Below are 20,000 nucleotides of genomic sequence, written 5' to 3'. Positions count from 1 at the left end.
CTAAATATCGAAATTATTTAATTCCGTTTGCCACCCATACGATAGATATTAACTATCTATAATAATAATGTGTACGCATAAAATATTATATGTATATATATAGACCAACAGACAAGCACTTCACCCTATAGTAGTTTTTGGCCACGACGTCTATATATCGGGCATATTTAATTCTCTTTGCCACCCAACCAAAGATATTCACTTTTTTATATAAAGTATTATTTGATCATATTAATATAACCAATTATTTCTGCCATATTCATATAATTTCTTTATGAATTATTTTTTGGTCATATCCATATAATCTATATGCCGTATCCATATAATGAATACGGCATATCCATACAACTAGCCATATTTGTATGTCAATGTATATTTTATTATACATTTTTTTTCTTTATACATATAATATGGTATTTCCATATCGCTATAATTGAATTATATGTATAAGATATCATTTATATATAGCATTGCCAAAATAATATGATAAACATAAATTTTGAACAATACGGCCGGTCGGCGAGCACTGCCTCCCTATATATGTTTTTGGCCACGACGTCTAAATATTGGGTATTTTTCGTACTGCGGCCCCGGTGTATGTAAATTGGGCATATTTCGTACTGATGCCAACATATCTATATGACTCATTATTTTCTTCCATATCAATATAACTTCTTTTATTTCCATATTCAAGTAATTTCTTTATTTGCCATATCAATATAAAATATTTTTTGGTCATATTTATATAATCTATATGCCGTATCCATATAATGAATACGGCATATCCATACAACTAGCCATATTTGTATGTCAATGTATATTTTATTATACATTTTTTTTCTTTATACATATAATATGGTATTTCCATATCGCTATAATTGAATTATATGTATAAGATATCATTTATATATAGCATTGCCAAAATAATATGATAAACATAAATTTTGAACAATACGGCCGGTCGGCGAGCACTGCCTCCCTATATATGTTTTTGGCCACGACGTCTAAATATTGGGTATTTTTCGTACTGCGGCCCCGGTGTATGTAAATTGGGCATATTTCGTACTGATGCCAACATATCTATATGACTCATTATTTTCTTCCATATCAATATAACTTCTTTTATTTCCATATTCAAGTAATTTCTTTATTTGCCATATCAATATAAAATATTTTTTGGTCATATTTATATAATCTATATGCCGTATCCATATAATGAATACGGCATATCCATACAACTAGCCATATTTGTATGTCAATGTATATTTTATTATACATTTTTTTTCTTTATACATATAATATGGTATTTCCATATCGCTATAATTGAATTATATGTATAAGATATCATTTATATATAGCATTGCCAAAATAATATGATAAACATAAATTTTGAACAATACGGCCGGTCGGCGAGCACTGCCTCCCTATATATGTTTTTGGCCACGACGTCTAAATATTGGGTATTTTTCGTACTGCGGCCCCGGTGTATGTAAATTGGGCATATTTCGTACTGATGCCAACATATCTATATGACTCATTATTTTCTTCCATATCAATATAACTTCTTTTATTTCCATATTCAAGTAATTTCTTTATTTGCCATATCAATATAAAATATTTTTTGGTCATATTTATATAATCTATATGCCGTATCCATATAATGAATACGGCATATCCATACAACTAGCCATATTTGTATGTCAATGTATATTTTATTATACATTTTTTTTCTTTATACATATAATATGGTATTTCCATATCGCTATAATTGAATTATATGTATAAGATATCATTTATATATAGCATTGCCAAAATAATATGATAAACATAAATTTTGAACAATACGGCCGGTCGGCGAGCACTGCCTCCCTATATATGTTTTTGGCCACGACGTCTAAATATTGGGTATTTATCGTACTGCGGCTCCGGTGTATGTAAATTGGGCATATTTCGTACTGATGCCACCATATCCATATAACTTATTTTTTGTTCTATATCTATATAATTAATTTTTTTTCCATACCTATAACTATTAAACTAATTTTTTTCCATATCCATACTTGAACTTATTATTTTTCCCATATCCATATAACTCGTTTTTTCCATATCCACACTAGAATTTAGTATTTATCCCATATCCATATAAATCATTATTTACCATATCAATATAAATAATATTTTTCCATATTCATACTAGAACTTATTATTTCTTTAATATTCATATAACTCAATATTTTTTCATATCCATACTAGAACTTATTCTTTTTCCCATATCCATACTAGAACTTATAAATTTTCCCATATTCATATAACTAATTTTTTTCATATCCATACTAGAACATTATATTTTTGCCATATCTCTACAACTCATTTTATTCCATATCCATACCAGAACTTATTATTTCTTTAATATCCATATAACTTAATATTTTTCCATATCCATACCAGAACTTTTTATTTTTCCCATATCCATAGAACTAATTTTTTTCATATCCATACTAGAACCTAATTTTCTTCCTATATCCATATAACTTATTATTTACTATTACAATATAATTAATTTTTTCCATATCCATACTAGAGCTTATTATCTCTTCAATATCCATAAAACTCAATATTTTTTCATATCCATACTAGAACTGATTATTTTTCCCATATCCATACTAGAACTCAGTATTCTTCCCATATCCATACTACAACTTAGTATTTTTCCCATATGCATATAACTCATTATTTAGCATATCAATATAACTAATTTTTTTCCATATCCATACTAGAACTTATTATTTCTTTAATATCCATATAACTCAATATTTTTTTATATCCATACTAGAACTTATTATTTTTCCCATATCCATACTAGAACTTATAAATTTTCCCATATTCATATAACTAATTTTTTTCATATCCATACTAGAACATTAAATTTTTTGCCATATCTATATAACTCATTTTATTCCATATCCATACTAGAACTTATTATTTCTTTAATATCCATATAACTCAATATTTTTTCATATCCATACTAGAACTTATCATTTTTCCCATATTCATATAACTCATTTTTCCATATCCATACTAGAACTCTGTATTCTTTTCCATATCCATATAACTCATTTTTTTTTCATATCCATACTAGAACTTATTATTTTTCCCATATCCACATAACTCATTTTTTTCATATCCATACTAGAACTTGTTATTTTTCCCATATCCATATAACTCATTTTTTTCATATCCATACTAGAACTTAATATTATTTTCATATCCATATAACTCATGTTTGGACTTGGAATATTTTTATACACGTCACTAATAGGATGACGATTCAATCATCTATTTTAAGAGGAACATTGACTTGCATATGTCTCTTACTTGCATGTTCGGACTTAGAATATTTTTATACACGTCACTAATAGGATGACGATTCAGTTGGCTACCTTAAGAGGTACATATACTTGCATATGTCTCTTACTTGTATGTTCGGACTTAGAATATTTTTATACACGTCACTAATAGGATGACGATTCAGTTGGCTACCTTAAGAGGTACATATACTTGCATATGTCTCTTACTTGTATGTTCGGACTTAGAATATTTTTATACACGTCACTAATAGGATGACGATTCAGTTGGCTACCTTAAGAGGTACATATACTTGCATATGTCTCTTATTTGCATGTTCGGACTTAGAATATTTTTATACGCGTCACTAATAGGATGACGATTCAGTTGGCTACCTTAAGAGGTACATATACTTGCATATGTCTCTTATTTGCATGTTCGGACTTAGAATATTTGTATACGCGTCACTAATAGGATGACGATTCAGTTGGCTACCTTAAGAGGTACATATACTTGCATATGTCTCTTACTTGTATGTTCGGACTTAGAATATTTGTATACACGTCACTAATAGGATGACGATTCAGTTGGCTACCTTAAGAAGTACATATACTTGCATATGTCTCTTATTTGCATGTTCGGACTTAGAATATTTTTATACGCGTCACTAATAGGATGACGATACATATGGCTACCATTGTTAAATATATTTAAATAAAATTTATTTAAATATAATTATTATTTTATATATATATATTTTATATATATATATATTCTGACTTAAAAAAGCCAAACAAAATAAACACAATTAAATTTATGTTTATTATCGAATCATCAAGCAAAGGATAAGCTTCAGTGGATCGCAGTATGGCAGCTGCTCAACCACTTACAACACCTTGCCTGTTACAAAAGTCGTTTACAATTGATTCTAGGCTTTGTCATTGTATTAAATAATGCTTTTATATGTAACTAGCGCGGCATCAGGTGATCGAAGATCCTCCCAATTTACTATGTTACAAATTACATTGGCATCACATCCATTGTCGTTTATAAAGTAAATTATAAACTTTAAATGGTTTAGAAGCCATACAATGCAAATTGCCCCTTATTTATCATTGCAGTCCAGCACGGATACGACCTTAGAGGCGTTCAGGCATAATCCAACGGACGTAGCGTCATACCACTGTTCGCTCGAACAAGTATTGTGCCATTGGTCCGTACCTGCGGTTCCTCTCGTACTACGCAGGAATGCTGTCGCAACAACGTTTTGTCATTAGTAGGGTAAAACTAACCTGTCTCACGACGGTCTAAACCCAGCTCACGTTCCCTTGCATGGGTGAACAATCCAACGCTTGGTGAATTTTGCTTCACAATGATAGGAAGAGCCGACATCGAAGGATCAAAAAGCGACGTCGCTATGAACGCTTGGCCGCCACAAGCCAGTTATCCCTATGGTAACTTTTCTGACACCTCTTGTTAAAAACTCTTTAAACCAAAAGGATCGATAGGCCGAGCTTTTGCTGTCCCTGTGTGTACTGAACACCGAGATCAAGTCAGCATTTGCCCTTTTGCTCTATGTGTGGTTTCTGTCCGCACTGAGCTGGCCTTGGGACACCTCCGTTATTATTTGAGAGATGTACCGCCCCAGTCAAACTCCCTACCTGGCAATGTCCTTGAATTGGATCATACCTGAGTAATTGGAGTTATACCAAATTTTCAAATCAAAAATACATAAATGCACCGTTTTATTAAAGAATTTGTTTGCGATTATATAACAAACTCGTGATACTTTGATCAAGAAGCTTGCATCAAAACCCAATACCATAAGATATAATAAATATATCCGTATAATGGCTAGGAAATGATACACGTTCCATTTAATCAAGTAAGTAAGGAAACAATAAGAGTAGTGGTATTTCATTGACGATACCAAACCGAAGTCTAATATCTCCCACTTATTCTACACCTCTTATGTCTCCTTACACTGCCAGATTAGAGTCAAGCTCAAAAGGGTCTTCTTTCCCCGCTAATTATTCCAAGCCCGTTCCCTTGGCTGTGGTTTCGCTAGATAGTAGATAGGGACAGTGTGTGAATCGGATCCCTCCGCTCTTATTTAACGTGGCATGTTCCACACTGAAGGGATTACAACCACGGCACTCTTATACACCCACAAGTGAGTGTATAGTGCAATGTGTCTAGGTTAAGCGCCAGACCAACGCCCCGGACTAGAAGCTATAGCTATGTACATAGCAACCACCCCGGTAGCAATTCGAATGCTTACTTGTCGGGCAAGCATTCCCCCTTGCTGAGGAGCGGGATCTATCTAAATCCCTACTGATCTTTGGGTCACAGCACCCGAGTTGTATGACGCAACTCCACGTCGAACCCGAAGGCTCTACCCGCATATGGGTGTCAACCACAGCCACCACGATACTCCCACATGGGGGCCGACCTCAATGAGCAGCCTTGGACAGCTGCTCAACCCGTGGTACCGAAATTACAGGATCGGTAGGCCTCACCCCTTAAGCTCCGACAAGCTCGGATAGGGCACCCATGTCATATTAGTCGCCTCCTACGACAAGCTATGACAAGCTGTGGTAGTATTCTTCGCCGCTAGCCACACAGCAGAGTAAATGGACTAAAAGTCCCTTCTCCTGCGGAACGCCTCATCAGCAAACACATTGAGTCGTCGAGTCCTGTCCTCATCCTCCAGAATCCTTCCAAACGTTCGGTTTTCGCCATTTCGCTGCACTCCAAGTCCATCGAGGTCGCGCAAATCTGCATAGAGGGGGCAGTCACACAAGACGTGCTGCCAATCCTCAAATGGATCGCCACATGAGCATGCGGCAGAGTCCGAGAGCGTTCTGCTATACAGAAATGCGTTCAACGATCCGTGTCCTGTGATTAAAAATCCGGTGCGCATCGGGAATCCAAAGTGTGGATTCCGAAATGCAAAAGTCACATCTGAAATGAACTTGTAGGTCACCCGTCCGGATGCATCTACGTCATCCCATCTGTCTTGCCATCTGTGCAGTAGGCACTGCTCCATACGCACCATCTTCTCTTCCCAGCTTAGACCAGTGAGGTCTTCACTATACAGCAGATCGTAATCCTCCAACGGGTATCCACGCTTAAGCTTGTATTTAACTGCCATTTGCATAGCAGCCAAATCAAACGGGGGAACGCCAGCAAGAACCTGCAGTGCCACAGTGGACACTGTTCGGCATACCGGAAGGCATCCAAGAAGGATAAGCCTCTGGCAGGCAATGAGGTGCTCTCTGGCCACTTCTTGCCGCGTCGTAGTGACATACCATACCGAGGCACCAAACAGTGCACAGGGCACCATGAGTCCGGCATAAATGGTCCGCCTGGCTCGAGGACTGAGGCCCCAGTCTGCTCGAAGCACACGCGCCAATGCTGCAACGACTCCAGTCATACGCTGTCGGAGATTTCTGACGTGCTCGAGGAATTTCAAGCCTTCGCTGACTGTGATGCCAAGGTACCGGCAGCTGCTAACATACGGTAAGTTTGCTCCAGCAAATTTTACCGCAGGTGTGCGTCGAAGCACTCCATTCGGGCCACGAGCGAGTAGCTTTCTTGGTTCCTTTAGCAGCATAATAACCGTCTTGCTGGTGGAAACGGCAACGCCGACTTCCATCCCCCACGTTTCAACGATGGACATTAGTTGCGCTCCTTTTGTCTCCAGCGCGAGCCGGGAGTTTCCCTCGACGAGAAGCAGCAGATCATCCGCGTACGCACTCAGTGTGCAGTACGACTCAAGGCGTCGTAGCAGTACATCCATCAGCAGGTCCCAAATAAATGGGCCGCTGATTGACCCCTGCGGACAACCTCTAGTTACCGGGACATTAACGGTCTCGTAACTGCTTCGGATTTCTGCGCTCCTGCCGGAGAAGAAGCTCTGCCACAAGCTCATCTCTCGGCATCCCAACTCGGCCAATCGGCGCAGTGCAGCACTCCACTCCACGTTGTCGAAGGCTCCCTTGAAGTCCACGAAAATGCCGAGCACGTATCTCGCCGGGCTGGCGTGAACACTGCTCTTCACGTGCATCCAAGCATCCTCCACACAACGTCCTTGACGAAAACCGAACTGCCATCTGCAGCCTTCCGGAAGAACTTCTCTCACACGATCAACCATTATGGCCTCTAGCACCTTACCGAAGACCGGAAGTAGGCAAATTCCGCGGTACGACGATGGCTCACACCTGTCCTTGTCGGGTCCCTTGAGCAGAGCCACAACACGTGGGCATTTCCACTCTGCAGGGAAGTACCCCGACCGGATGCAGTTGGAATATATCGCCGTTAGGTGCTGAGGTATGGCGCGCCACACAGCCTTGCAAATCGTTCCGTTGATGCCGTCCATGCCAGGCGAGCGTTTGCTCTTCAACCTGGCGACACAAGCACCAACCTCAGAAACTTCCAGTGGCGGTGGGAGTTCCTCCGCTATGGCAATCGGTGCATCGGACTCCGCAACCGGAAAGAAGTTGCGGAGGAGCACACGCGCACAGTCACCCCAATTGGTGACCAGCTCGCCATTAACGCGAAGGCACCCAATCTCCGTCCGTTTCTTGCGACCTCGGCACATCTTGTAGACGCGCCCCCAGGGATCGTGTGAATTTTCTCCCACGAAGCGTCTCCAGCTGTCCTCCTTTGTCCTCAGGATGAGCTTCTTGTAGGCGGCTGAGGTACGTCTCAGCTCGACCACAATTAGCTCGGCCACGTCATCGTGACGACGACGTCTGGCATCCTGAAGACGGCGCCTAAGTCTCCTGACATCGCGGCGCATCGCGCTTAGGTCAGCGGTCCACCAACCTGGTCTGGATCTCGGCGATCCTGCCGTCCTCCTACCCAAAACAAGATCGCACACTTCGTGGACGATCCTGCGAAGGGTAGAGACTTGTTGGTCCAGCGGCGATTCTGAGAAGTCTTCCGGAAGTTCGGCTGCCCTACTCACCATTTCCTGCTCGAACAACCGCCAACGTGCATTGGAGAAGTTCCAGGACGGCACCGGAGCTAGGCTCTCAACGGCTGTATCGGTCGTCAAGTTGGCCACAACAGTAATGATGTTGTGGTCACTTAACTCCCAATTGTCCACTCTCCACTCATATGTGGCCAGCATAGATCCTGCAGTGTTGGCGATCGTCACGTCGATGTCGCTCCGTCCGTTCATGGACTCGAACGTGTACACCGAACTTGGCTGGTTTAGAACCGCAGCTCCCTTTTCCACAATCCACAGAGACAGCAGCTCACCCCGATTGTAGTTAGCAAGTCCCTCCGCGTTGGGAGGAAGCTTGCTAAACCACATGGGGGATGCTGCATTCGCATCAAGGCCAAGGATTGCGGGAGTTCTGCTGGCCAGCAGCAGGACCGCATCCAAGTACGTGAGGTACAAGGGTAAGTCGCCATCAAACTGGCAATATGCGGAGCATAGAAGGATTGAGCCAAATCCTCCTATAATTTTCACGCATACGCCGTAATCCGTGGTGAGGGGCTCCACTTGCATACAGATGACATCCTGGTGATTCACTAGGATGGCTGCCTTTCCTTTCCTATCGGTAAAGCTCCTGATACCTTCCGGCAGCTCATCCATCCTCCCGTTGCTCACATCGACGTAGGGCTCCTGCAACAGTGCGAACAGGCACCTGCTTTCACGCAATCGGACTCCGAGCTCGATGGTCGCAGCTCGTCCTTTGCCACAGTTTGCCTGGATGAAGCTAAACATGGTTAGTGTCTAGCATTCACCCGCGCCAGCACCGCCGCATACACAGGGCACCCAGCAGACAGCATGTGATGTGCTGACGGGTAGCCCTTGAAGCGGCAATTTCGGCAGTCCACAGGGTTGGGACAGCCCCGCGCACTGTGGCCAACCTGCCCGCACTGTCGGCACACCTTGTCCTTCTCGGACATCCTGCAGCTCGCAACCTTGTGGTCGAAACCAACACACCTGTGGCAGGCGTAGGTTCGTACCAAGGCACGGCAGTTGTAGGCAAACCATCCTATGTATGCCTTTGCTCCGTCGAGAACGTCCAAGCCCACTGGGTCGACCTCCAGCGTCACGGTCACCGTGGCGCCATTGGCCTGCGACCAGGGCTTTTCCAGACGCACAGCCTTCTTGAACTCCGCCAGTTCCATCCTGTCGGCAAAGTTGTTTTTATACAACTCCGCCATAAAGTCCTCGGGCTTGTGGGCGGTGTCCACATCCCGGATCTCTATCCTCGGCTTCAGTTGTGGGGTCCTGCTGATTTGCAGCCCAGCCTCCTGGAACTTTTTGTTGGCCATCACCTGCTTCAGCTCGCCTGACGACGGGGTACGTATAACCGCACCACCACGTGCCAGTCCTCGCACCTCGTGCACGCGAACACCCAGCGCTGGGGCGATCTCCTTTCGCACCTTCTCAGCGAGCTGCTTCCCCGAGATATTCGGGTCCGCGCTGTGCACGACTGCCGACCAGGTCTCCCGCGGCTTACGCGGCAGTGGGACCGGTGCAGCAGAGGGCTGGGGCAGGCTTGGGTATGCAGCTGAATAAGACGGCGCGGTGGCAGCAGGAACCGGTCGCTGGGGTGGCGGCGGGAGCGTCTTAACCGACTGCTTAAAGCGGTCTTCAAGCACGGCGTTCCGAACATTCAGCGCGGAAATCAACGCCTCGTATCTCGCTGTGATACTCATCACTTCCTTGATGGCGCTCTGTGAGAGGCGGGCCGCGGAGTGCAACACAAATGCCTCCCTTATCGCCGCCAGCTCTTCAGCGACGCGGCCTGAGCCTGCTTTTACAACCTCCATGGCAAAGTCCTCCGATTTGTGAGCAACGGGCGAGGGGACAACGACCTCAGCTCCAGCGGCGGCAGCGGCGATCCTGGCGGCAGCAGCATCCGCGATCCTTGCGGCAGCAGATGCGGTGGCATCATTGTCAGGAGTATGGCCAGGGGCGGCAACGGGCCTACCAGCGGGTGCAGGAGGCGGCGGCATCTCGAGAGAATCAAGATCCTCCTCGACAACGGGCTCTGGGCCACCAGAGGCCCCATCCACAGCCGGCACCTTGGCTCGCGACGCATCGCGGGTCTTCCCCTGATGGCCGCGTTTCCCTCTAGGGCGACCCCTACCCCGACCTGTAGCGCTGCTACTGCGACTGCTCGCCGACTCGCTTCCGGACTCGATGGTGTCCATTGCGGACGACATCTATCGGCAACAAACACCCAAAAATATAACTTAGTAAAGTAACTCACCAAATTATATTTCAAGCGATCTGGCAGCACTTAGCAATGGCACCAACCACTTAGTCCGTACACACTCCCGCTAGCACAGCTGATCGTACGAGAGAAATCCCGCACTTGTGCCTAACGCCTCTCTCCAGAGAGCACTCGCGAGAGCGCACTCTCTCAACGCACGTGGCGCAATGGAAAATTCCCAATTCGAAAAACTGCGAATTTCCACCCTTATCCTCACTTTTCAAACTCGATTCTTACACCCAGCCGTTCACCTTCACAAACCGCAAATTTTAAAACGCTTTCCAGCGCCGAAACTCGCGAATTCACCACACAAAATACCCGACTGTCAGCAGCACGACTAAAAGCACGTCCGTTCAGTTGGCTACCTTAAGAGGTACATCTATCTCTATAGATAGGGACAGTAGGAATCTCGTTAATCCATTCATGCGCGTCACTAATTAGATGACGAGGCATTTGGCTACCTTAAGAGAGTCATAGTTACTCCCGCCGTTGACCCGCGCTTACTTGAATTTCTTCACTTTGACATTCAGAGCACTGGGCAGAAATCACATTGTGTCAACACCCGCTAGGGCCATCACAATGCTTTGTTTTAATTAGACAGTCGGATTCCCCAAGTCCGTGCCAGTTCTGAATTGATTGTTAATTGATAATCGTTATAATTAATAAGAACTAATTGGTTTGACCCAATTAGTATTCTTAAAAATTTTAGCAAGAAAGTTCCACAATTGGCTACGTAACTAACTATCCGGGGAACAAGTAACTAACATAAATGCTAGAAACTCTATTTACCCAGAACGAGCACATAAACCATGTTATTGTTTCCCAATCAAGCCCGACTATCTCAATCTTCAGAGCCAATCCTTATCCCGAAGTTACGGATCTAATTTGCCGACTTCCCTTACCTACATTATTCTATCGACTAGAGACTCTTCACCTTGGAGACCAGCTGCGGATATTGGTACGGCCTGTTGAGAAGTTTGCGTGTCCCCACCATAAATTTTCAAGGTCCGAGGAGAAAATATCGACACAACAGTATATGTCATGCTCTTCTAGCCCATCTACCATATCTCTCTGCGAAAGACTTCCATGGTAGTACGGCTATAAAACAGAAAAGAAAACTCTTCCGATATCTCTCGACGGCTTCTTTATGGTCGTTCCTGTTGCCAGGATGAGCACGAGGCCCATATTTAATAACAAACGGATACTCAACAGGTTACGGAATTGGAACCGTATTCCCTTTCGTTCAAAATTATTCAAGTATATTATATTAGCTTGATTTGTATATATTGCGTTTTTGGTTTTACTTGAAAATTTTCGGCTTTCGCCTTGAACTTAGGACCGACTAACTCGTGATCAACCACTGTTCACACGAAACCCTTCTCCACTTCAGTCCTCCAAGGTCTCATTCGATTATTTGCTACTACCACCAAGATCTGTACCAATGGCAGCTCCATGCAGGCTTACGCCAAACACTTCTACGCATACCATTGTACCTTCCTACTCACTAAAGTTTCAAAATTTATATCACAAGTAATATAAATCATCTACTTTAGCGGTAATGTATAGGTATACAACTTAAGCGCCATCCATTTTAAGGGCTAGTTGCTTCGGCAGGTGAGTTGTTACACACTCCTTAGCGGATTTCGACTTCCATGATCACCGTCCTGCTGTTTTAAGCAACCAACGCCTTTCATGGTATCTGCATGAGTTGTTAATTTGGGCACCGTAACATTACGTTTGGTTCATCCCACAGCGCCAGTTCTGCTTACCAAAAGTGGCCCACTGGGCACATTATATCATAACCTTAAACTTCATATCAAGAAAGTTAAGGTTCTTACCCATTTAAAGTTTGAGAATAGGTTAAGATCGTTTCGACCCTAAGGCCTCTAATCATTCGCTTTACCAGATAAGATTATTTTATATAATATTAAAATGCACCAGCTATCCTGAGGGAAACTTCGGAAGGAACCAGCTACTAGATGGTTCGATTGGTCTTTCGCCCCTATACTCAATTCTGACAATCGATTTGCACGTCAGAACTGTTTCGGTCTTCCATCAGGGTTTCCCCTGACTTCAACCTGATCAAGTATAGTTCACCATCTTTCGGGTCACAGCATATATGCTCAAGGTACGTTCCAGTTAGAGGCATAAATAATATAAATATCATTATACATAACTATATAGAACGCCCCGGGATTGTGTTAATTAGCTATAAATAGTTAAAAAACTAATCCCATTATTAGTCAAGTTAATTACGCTATTAGGTTTATATCCCAATAACTTGCACATATGTTAGACTCCTTGGTCCGTGTTTCAAGACGGGTCCCGAAGGTATCCTGAATCTTTCGCATTGTTAATCCTACAAGTGCATATAATAAACACAAAAATCAATGATAATCATGCCATTATATAATTCCGAAAAATTAACGCACTGTATTCATATAAATCTATCAGCACTTTATCAAATTAATAACATTTATTCTGTGTTAAAATGCAAGCAATTTAATTTGAATAAACTATAAGTTATATTTTATGATAAATTTGGTATGCTAATAGATTACAATGTCCTTATATGGAAAAAATGCACACTATTATCATAATATTGTTTAAATATTACAATTTTAATGATGAATTTTCCATAACGGATATTCAGGTTCATCGGGCTTAACCTCTAAGCAGTTTCACGTACTGTTTAACTCTCTATTCAGAGTTCTTTTCAACTTTCCCTCACGGTACTTGTTTACTATCGGTCTCATGGTTATATTTAGTTTTAGATGGAGTTTACCACCCACTTAGTGCTGCACTATCAAGCAACACGACTCTTTGGAAACATCATCTAGTAATCATTAACGTTATACGGGCCTGGCACCCTCTATGGGTAAATGGCCTCATTTAAGAAGGACTTAAATCGTTAATTTCTCATACTAGAATATTGACGCTCCATACACTGCATCTCACATTTGCCATATAGACAAAGTGACTTAGTGCTGAACTGATTTCTTTTCGCTCGCCGCTACTAAGAAAATCCTTGTTAGTTTCTTTTCCTCCCCTAATTAATATGCTTAAATTCAGGGGGTAGTCCCATATGAGTTGAGGTTGTATATAACTTTTATTTGCAATTAATTCTTTATATATAATGATAAAACATTTTATTAAATTCGTTTAAAGCTGACGTATATATATATTAATGGCATTTATTTGTAACGAATTAACGAAGAATAATAATATTGTCAACGTTTTTCATATTTCAAATCATTAATAAGAGACAATTCTAGATAATATTTTATGCTAGACATTTCTCAGTATTATTTGATTGAAAAAGAAAATATTCCTCTTCGTTTTTCTCAAAGTTTAATTACTATTGTGAGATAATGTTTTTCATATATTTGTTAATATTATGAATAAAATAATTAAATTATTTTTATCCAATAATATACCATATGCTTATAAAATTTTATTATAAAATTTGTATAAACAACTTAATTAGCATAGTCTTACAACCCTCAACCATATGTAGTCCAAGCAGCACTATAAAATTAATTAAAGTACATAACAGCATGGACTGCGATATGCGTTCAAAATGTCGATGTTCATGTGTCCTGCAGTTCACACGATGACGCACAGTTTGCTGCGTTCTTCATCGACCCATGAGCCGAGTGATCCACCGCTTAGAGTTTTATAATATTGGTTTTAAATTTGGTCAAATATGTTTTTATTGAAAGAAATTAAAAATACACCATTTTACTGGCATATATCAATTCCTTCAATAAATGTATTTATATACCTAAAATAAATGCTGCGAAATGTCTTAGTTTTATATAAACAATATATATCAAAGTATTATTTGTAATGGCATTTGTTTGTTAATATATATTGATAATTTTATATAAAACATTAACCTGAAACCAGGTACAACATTGTATATTTTAGGTTGTTGCATTATCCAATGTATGATCATCATCAAATTAGTTGGCCAATACATCTCGCAACGCGTGTATATTATGGTCCATATACACACAAAAGTTTATAATAAATATATAAAATATATTTTATTATATTAATAATTCGATTTGCTTGTTCGAATTTTATGTTTGTTTCTATTTAATTTATTTGTAATAATATTATATTATTACAATATTTCGATTTGCTTGTTCGAAATTTATTTGATCTTTTACTTTTAAGATCATATTTTTGGTATAATTATTATTATAATTATTATGTATATATATATATATATTGGTAATTTGTATTAAATTTGTATTAACAAATTTTTTTATTAACGGTAAGGATATTATACAATAATGATCCTTCCGCAGGTTCACCTACGGAAACCTTGTTACGACTTTTACTTCCTCTAAATAATCAAGTTCGGTCAACTTTTGCGAAACAACCGTAACACACAAGGCGTCACAGTGATCACGTCCGGAGACCTCACTAAATAATTCAATCGGTAGTAGCGACGGGCGGTATGTACAAAGGGCAGGGACGTAATCAATGCGAGTTAATGACTCACACTTACTGGGAATTCCAAGTTCATGTGAACAGTTTCAGTTCACAATCCCAAGCATGAAAGTGGTTCAGCGGTTTACCCGGACCTCTCGGTCTAGGAAATACACGTTGATACTTTCATTGTAGCGCGCGTGCAGCCCAGGACATCTAAGGGCATCACAGACCTGTTATTGCTCAATCTCATTATTGCTAGACGCAATTTGTCCATTTAAGAAGCTAGTGTCCTTATAATGGGACAAACCAACAGGTACGGCTCCACTTATATAAACACATTCAAACACAATAAACATTTTACTGCCACCATGAATGAAGGCTATATAAGCTTCAACACCATAATCCTGAAGATATCTATTTAATATATTTGAGTCTCGTTCGTTATCGGAATTAACCAGACAAATCACTCCACGAACTAAGAACGGCCATGCACCACCACCCATAGATTCGAGAAAGAGCTATCAATCTGTCTTACACACTTATGTTCGGACCTGGTAAGTTTTCCCGTGTTGAGTCAAATTAAGCCGCAGGCTCCACTCCTGGTGGTGCCCTTCCGTCAATTCCTTTAAGTTTCAGCTTTGCAACCATACTTCCGCCGGAGCCCAATCGGTTTGGTTTCGCGGGAAGCGACTCAGAGAGCCATAAAAGTAGCTACACCCAATTGCTAGCTGGCATCGTTTATGGTTAGAACTAGGGCGGTATCTGATCGCCTTCGAACCTCTAACTTTCGTTCTTGATTAATGAAAACATCTTTGGCAAATGCTTTCGCTTAAGTTAGTCTTACGACGGTCCAAGAATTTCACCTCTCGCGTCGTAATACTAATGCCCCCAAACTGCTTCTATTAATCATTACCTCTTGATCTGAAAACCAATGAAAGCAGAACAGAGGTCTTATTTCATTATCCCATGCACAGAATATTCAGGCATTTGAAGCCTGCTTTAAGCACTCTAATTTGTTCAAAGTAATTGTACCGGCCCACAATAACACTCGTTTAAGAGCACTAATGCAGGTTTTTAAATAGGAGGAACATATGAAAAAATACAAGTATTTAAACACATATAAGAACTCCACCGGTAATACGCTTACATACATAAAGGTATAGTACTAACCACAATTGTAAGTTGTACTACCCGTATGAAGCACAAGTTCAACTACGAACGTTTTAACCGCAACAACTTTAATATACGCTATTGGAGCTGGAATTACCGCGGCTGCTGGCACCAGACTTGCCCTCCAATTGGTCCTTGTTAAAGGATTTAAAGTGTACTCATTCCAATTACAGGGCCTCGGATATGAGTCCTGTATTGTTATTTTTCGTCACTACCTCCCCGAGCTGGGAGTGGGTAATTTACGCGCCTGCTGCCTTCCTTAGATGTGGTAGCCGTTTCTCAGGCTCCCTCTCCGGAATCGAACCCTGATTCCCCGTTACCCGTTGCAACCATGGTAGTCCTAGATACTACCATCAAAAGTTGATAGGGCAGACATTTGAAAGATCTGTCGTCGGTACAAGACCATACGATCTGCATGTTATCTAGAGTTCAACCAATATAACGATCTTGCGATCGCTTGGTTTTAGCCTAATAAAAGCACATGTCCCATAAGGTTCATGTTTTAATTGCATGTATTAGCTCTAGAATTACCACAGTTATCCAAGTAACTGTTAACGATCTAAGGAACCATAACTGATATAATGAGCCTTTTGCGGTTTCACTTTTAATTCGTGTGTACTTAGACATGCATGGCTTAATCTTTGAGACAAGCATATAACTACTGGCAGGATCAACCAGAATAATGTTTTCGTTCATATTTCATTCATATTTTTTGAATAGAAATTAGTAATATAAATATAATAGATTTTATTTCCATTTTATATGTTCGGTTTTTCTTAAATATTGATTTTAATTCAATATTTTTTTTTTGCTTTGTGAAATAATTCTATTTTAATTCGAATACGGCCATTTTTATATGGCATTCGTATACGTTCTTTAATTTTTACTTGTTTCGCCACTAATATAACAAGTTTATAATTGATGTTAAAGAAAAAGTACAACTTTTTTATAACACAATTTTCAATATATATTGTTCTTTCTATAAGTTTTTATTATATTATATATACATATTTCATTCTAAAATATCATTTTTGTTCAACATACATAATTATTGTATCCACACATGTACAATTTTTGTTTAACCAATATAAATATTGAGTTAAATCATTTGCATTTTGATGATAAATTTAAAATTTATCTTTTCCATATAACTCTCTGGTAATATATGATATAAAACCGAGCGCATATGAAATTATTTTGATCACTAATATTGCAATTATATTTTATTATAATGCTTTTTGTAAACACATTGTACCGGCAAGCGATACTCTGTGCCCAAACGACAGGGGATATAATAATTTAATATAAATTATCATATATACCTGCCACCAAAGATTAACGATAAAAGTCGGAAACAATTTGTTATTCTATATATAATAGAAACTTGACCTCTGTTTCACCTTATTATCATGGGTTTATAATATTAACCGCGTAGCCAAGTCTTAATTTCATTTAAGAAACAAATTTATACGGATAATATTTTGATTTTAATATATGTTGTTCTATTGATAACAAAAGTATATATTATAATATATTTTGTTCAATAGTAGATGGACTACTTACTGTACCATCCTTATTTTTTATTATTATTGATATACATTATATTGACAACAGCATATGATATTCATATGGTTTGTTCAATAATTAATTGGTGGACAACCACTGACCATCCTATAGTAGTTTTGGCCACGACGTCTAAATATCGAAATTATTTAATTCCGTTTGCCACCCATACGATAGATATTAACTATCTATAATAATAATGTGTACGCATAAAATATTATATGTATATATATAGACCAACAGACAAGCACTTCACCCTATAGTAGTTTTTGGCCACGACGTCTATATATCGGGCATATTTAATTCTCTTTGCCACCCAACCAAGATATTCACTTTTTTATATAAAGTATTATTTGATCATATTAATGTAACCAATTATTTCTGCCATATTCATATAATTTCTTTATGAATTATTTTTTGGTCATATCCATATAATCTATATGCCGTATCCATATAATGAATACGGCATATCCATACAACTAGCCATATTTGTATGTCAATGTATATTTTTTATACATTTTTTTTCTTTATACATATAATATGGTATTTCCATATCGCTATAATTGAATTATATGTATAAGATATCATTTATATATAGCATTGCCAAAATAATATGATAAACATAAATTTTGAACAATACGGCCGGTCGGCGAGCACTGCCTCCCTATATATGTTTTTGGCCACGACGTCTAAATATTGGGTATTTTTCGTACTGCGGCCCCGGTGTATGTAAATTGGGCATATTTCGTACTGATGCCAACATATCTATATGACTCATTATTTTCTTCCATATCAATATAACTTCTTTTATTTCCATATTCAAGTAATTTCTTTATTTGCCATATCAATATAAAATATTTTTTGGTCATATTTATATAATCTATATGCCGTATCCATATAATGAATACGGCATATCCATACAACTAGCCATATTTGTATGTCAATGTATATTTTATTATACATTTTTTTTCTTTATACATATAATATGGTATTTCCATATCGCTATAATTGAATTATATGTATAGATATCATTTATATATAGCATTGCCAAAATAATATGATAAACATAAATTTTGAACAATACGGCCGGTCGGCGAGCACTGCCTCCCTATATATGTTTTTGGCCACGACGTCTAAATATTGGGTATTTTTCGTACTGCGGCCCCGGTGTATGTAAATTGGGCATATTTCGTACTGATGCCAACATATCTATATGACTCATTATTTTCTTCCATATCAATATAACTTCTTTTATTTCCATATTCAAGTAATTTCTTTATTTGCCATATCATATAAAAATATTTTTTGGTCATATTTATATAATCTATATGCCGTATCCATATAATGAATACGGCATATCCATACAACTAGCCATATTTGTATGTCAATGTATATTTTATTATACATTTTTTTTCTTTATACATATAATATGGTATTTCCATATCGCTATAATTGAATTATATGTATAAGATATCATTTATATATAGCATTGCCAAAATAATATGATAAACATAAATTTTGAACAATACGGCCGGTCGGCGAGCACTGCCTCCCTATATATGTTTTTGGCCACGACGTCTAAATATTGGGTATTTTTCGTACTGCGGCCCCGGTGTATGTAAATTGGGCATATTTCGTACTGATGCCAACATATCTATATGACTCATTATTTTCTTCCATATCAATATAACTTCTTTTATTTCCATATTCAAGTAATTTCTTTATTTGCCATATCAATATAAAATATTTTTTGGTCATATTTATATAATCTATATGCCGTATCCATATAATGAATACGGCATATCCATACAACTAGCCATATTTGTATGTCAATGTATATTTTATTATACATTTTTTTTCTTTATACATATAATATGGTATTTCCATATCGCTATAATTGAATTATATGTATAAGATATCATTTATAATAGCATTGCCAAAATAATATGATAACATAAATTTTGAACAATACGGCCGGTCGGCGAGCACTGCCTCCCTATATATGTTTTTGGCCACGACGTCTAAATATTGGGTATTTATCGTACTGCGTGCGGCCCGTGTATGTAAATTGGGCTATTTCGTACTGATGCCAACATATCTATATGACTCATTATTTTCTTTCCATATCAATATAACTTCTTTTATTTCCATATTCAAGTAATTTCTTTATTTGCCATATCAATATAAAATATTTTTTGGTCATATTTATATAATCTATATGCCGTATCCATATAA

The 20,000-nt window shown here is 39.0% G+C and overlaps 2 non-coding genes and 1 pseudogene across 2 annotated transcripts; all 3 read right to left on the bottom strand.

Moving 5' to 3' along the window:
• Nucleotides 1-10,934: 10,934 nt before the first annotated feature.
• LOC138914570 (large subunit ribosomal RNA) lies at nucleotides 10,935-13,688 on the bottom strand (annotated as a pseudogene).
• Nucleotides 13,689-14,086: 398 nt separating this feature from the next.
• LOC138914569 (5.8S ribosomal RNA) lies at nucleotides 14,087-14,265 on the bottom strand. The gene has a single exon (XR_011420411.1). It is a non-coding gene; the product is annotated as a 5.8S ribosomal RNA (ribosomal RNA).
• Nucleotides 14,266-14,888: 623 nt separating this feature from the next.
• LOC138914573 (small subunit ribosomal RNA) lies at nucleotides 14,889-16,883 on the bottom strand. The gene has a single exon (XR_011420414.1). It is a non-coding gene; the product is annotated as a small subunit ribosomal RNA (ribosomal RNA).
• Nucleotides 16,884-20,000: the final 3,117 nt, after the last annotated feature.

This window comes from Drosophila takahashii, unplaced genomic scaffold (genome assembly GCF_030179915.1).
Source record: "Drosophila takahashii strain IR98-3 E-12201 unplaced genomic scaffold, DtakHiC1v2 scaffold_31, whole genome shotgun sequence".
Classification (NCBI taxonomy): domain Eukaryota; kingdom Metazoa; phylum Arthropoda; class Insecta; order Diptera; family Drosophilidae; genus Drosophila; species Drosophila takahashii.
This window is presented reverse-complemented; position numbering and strand designations above follow the sequence as displayed.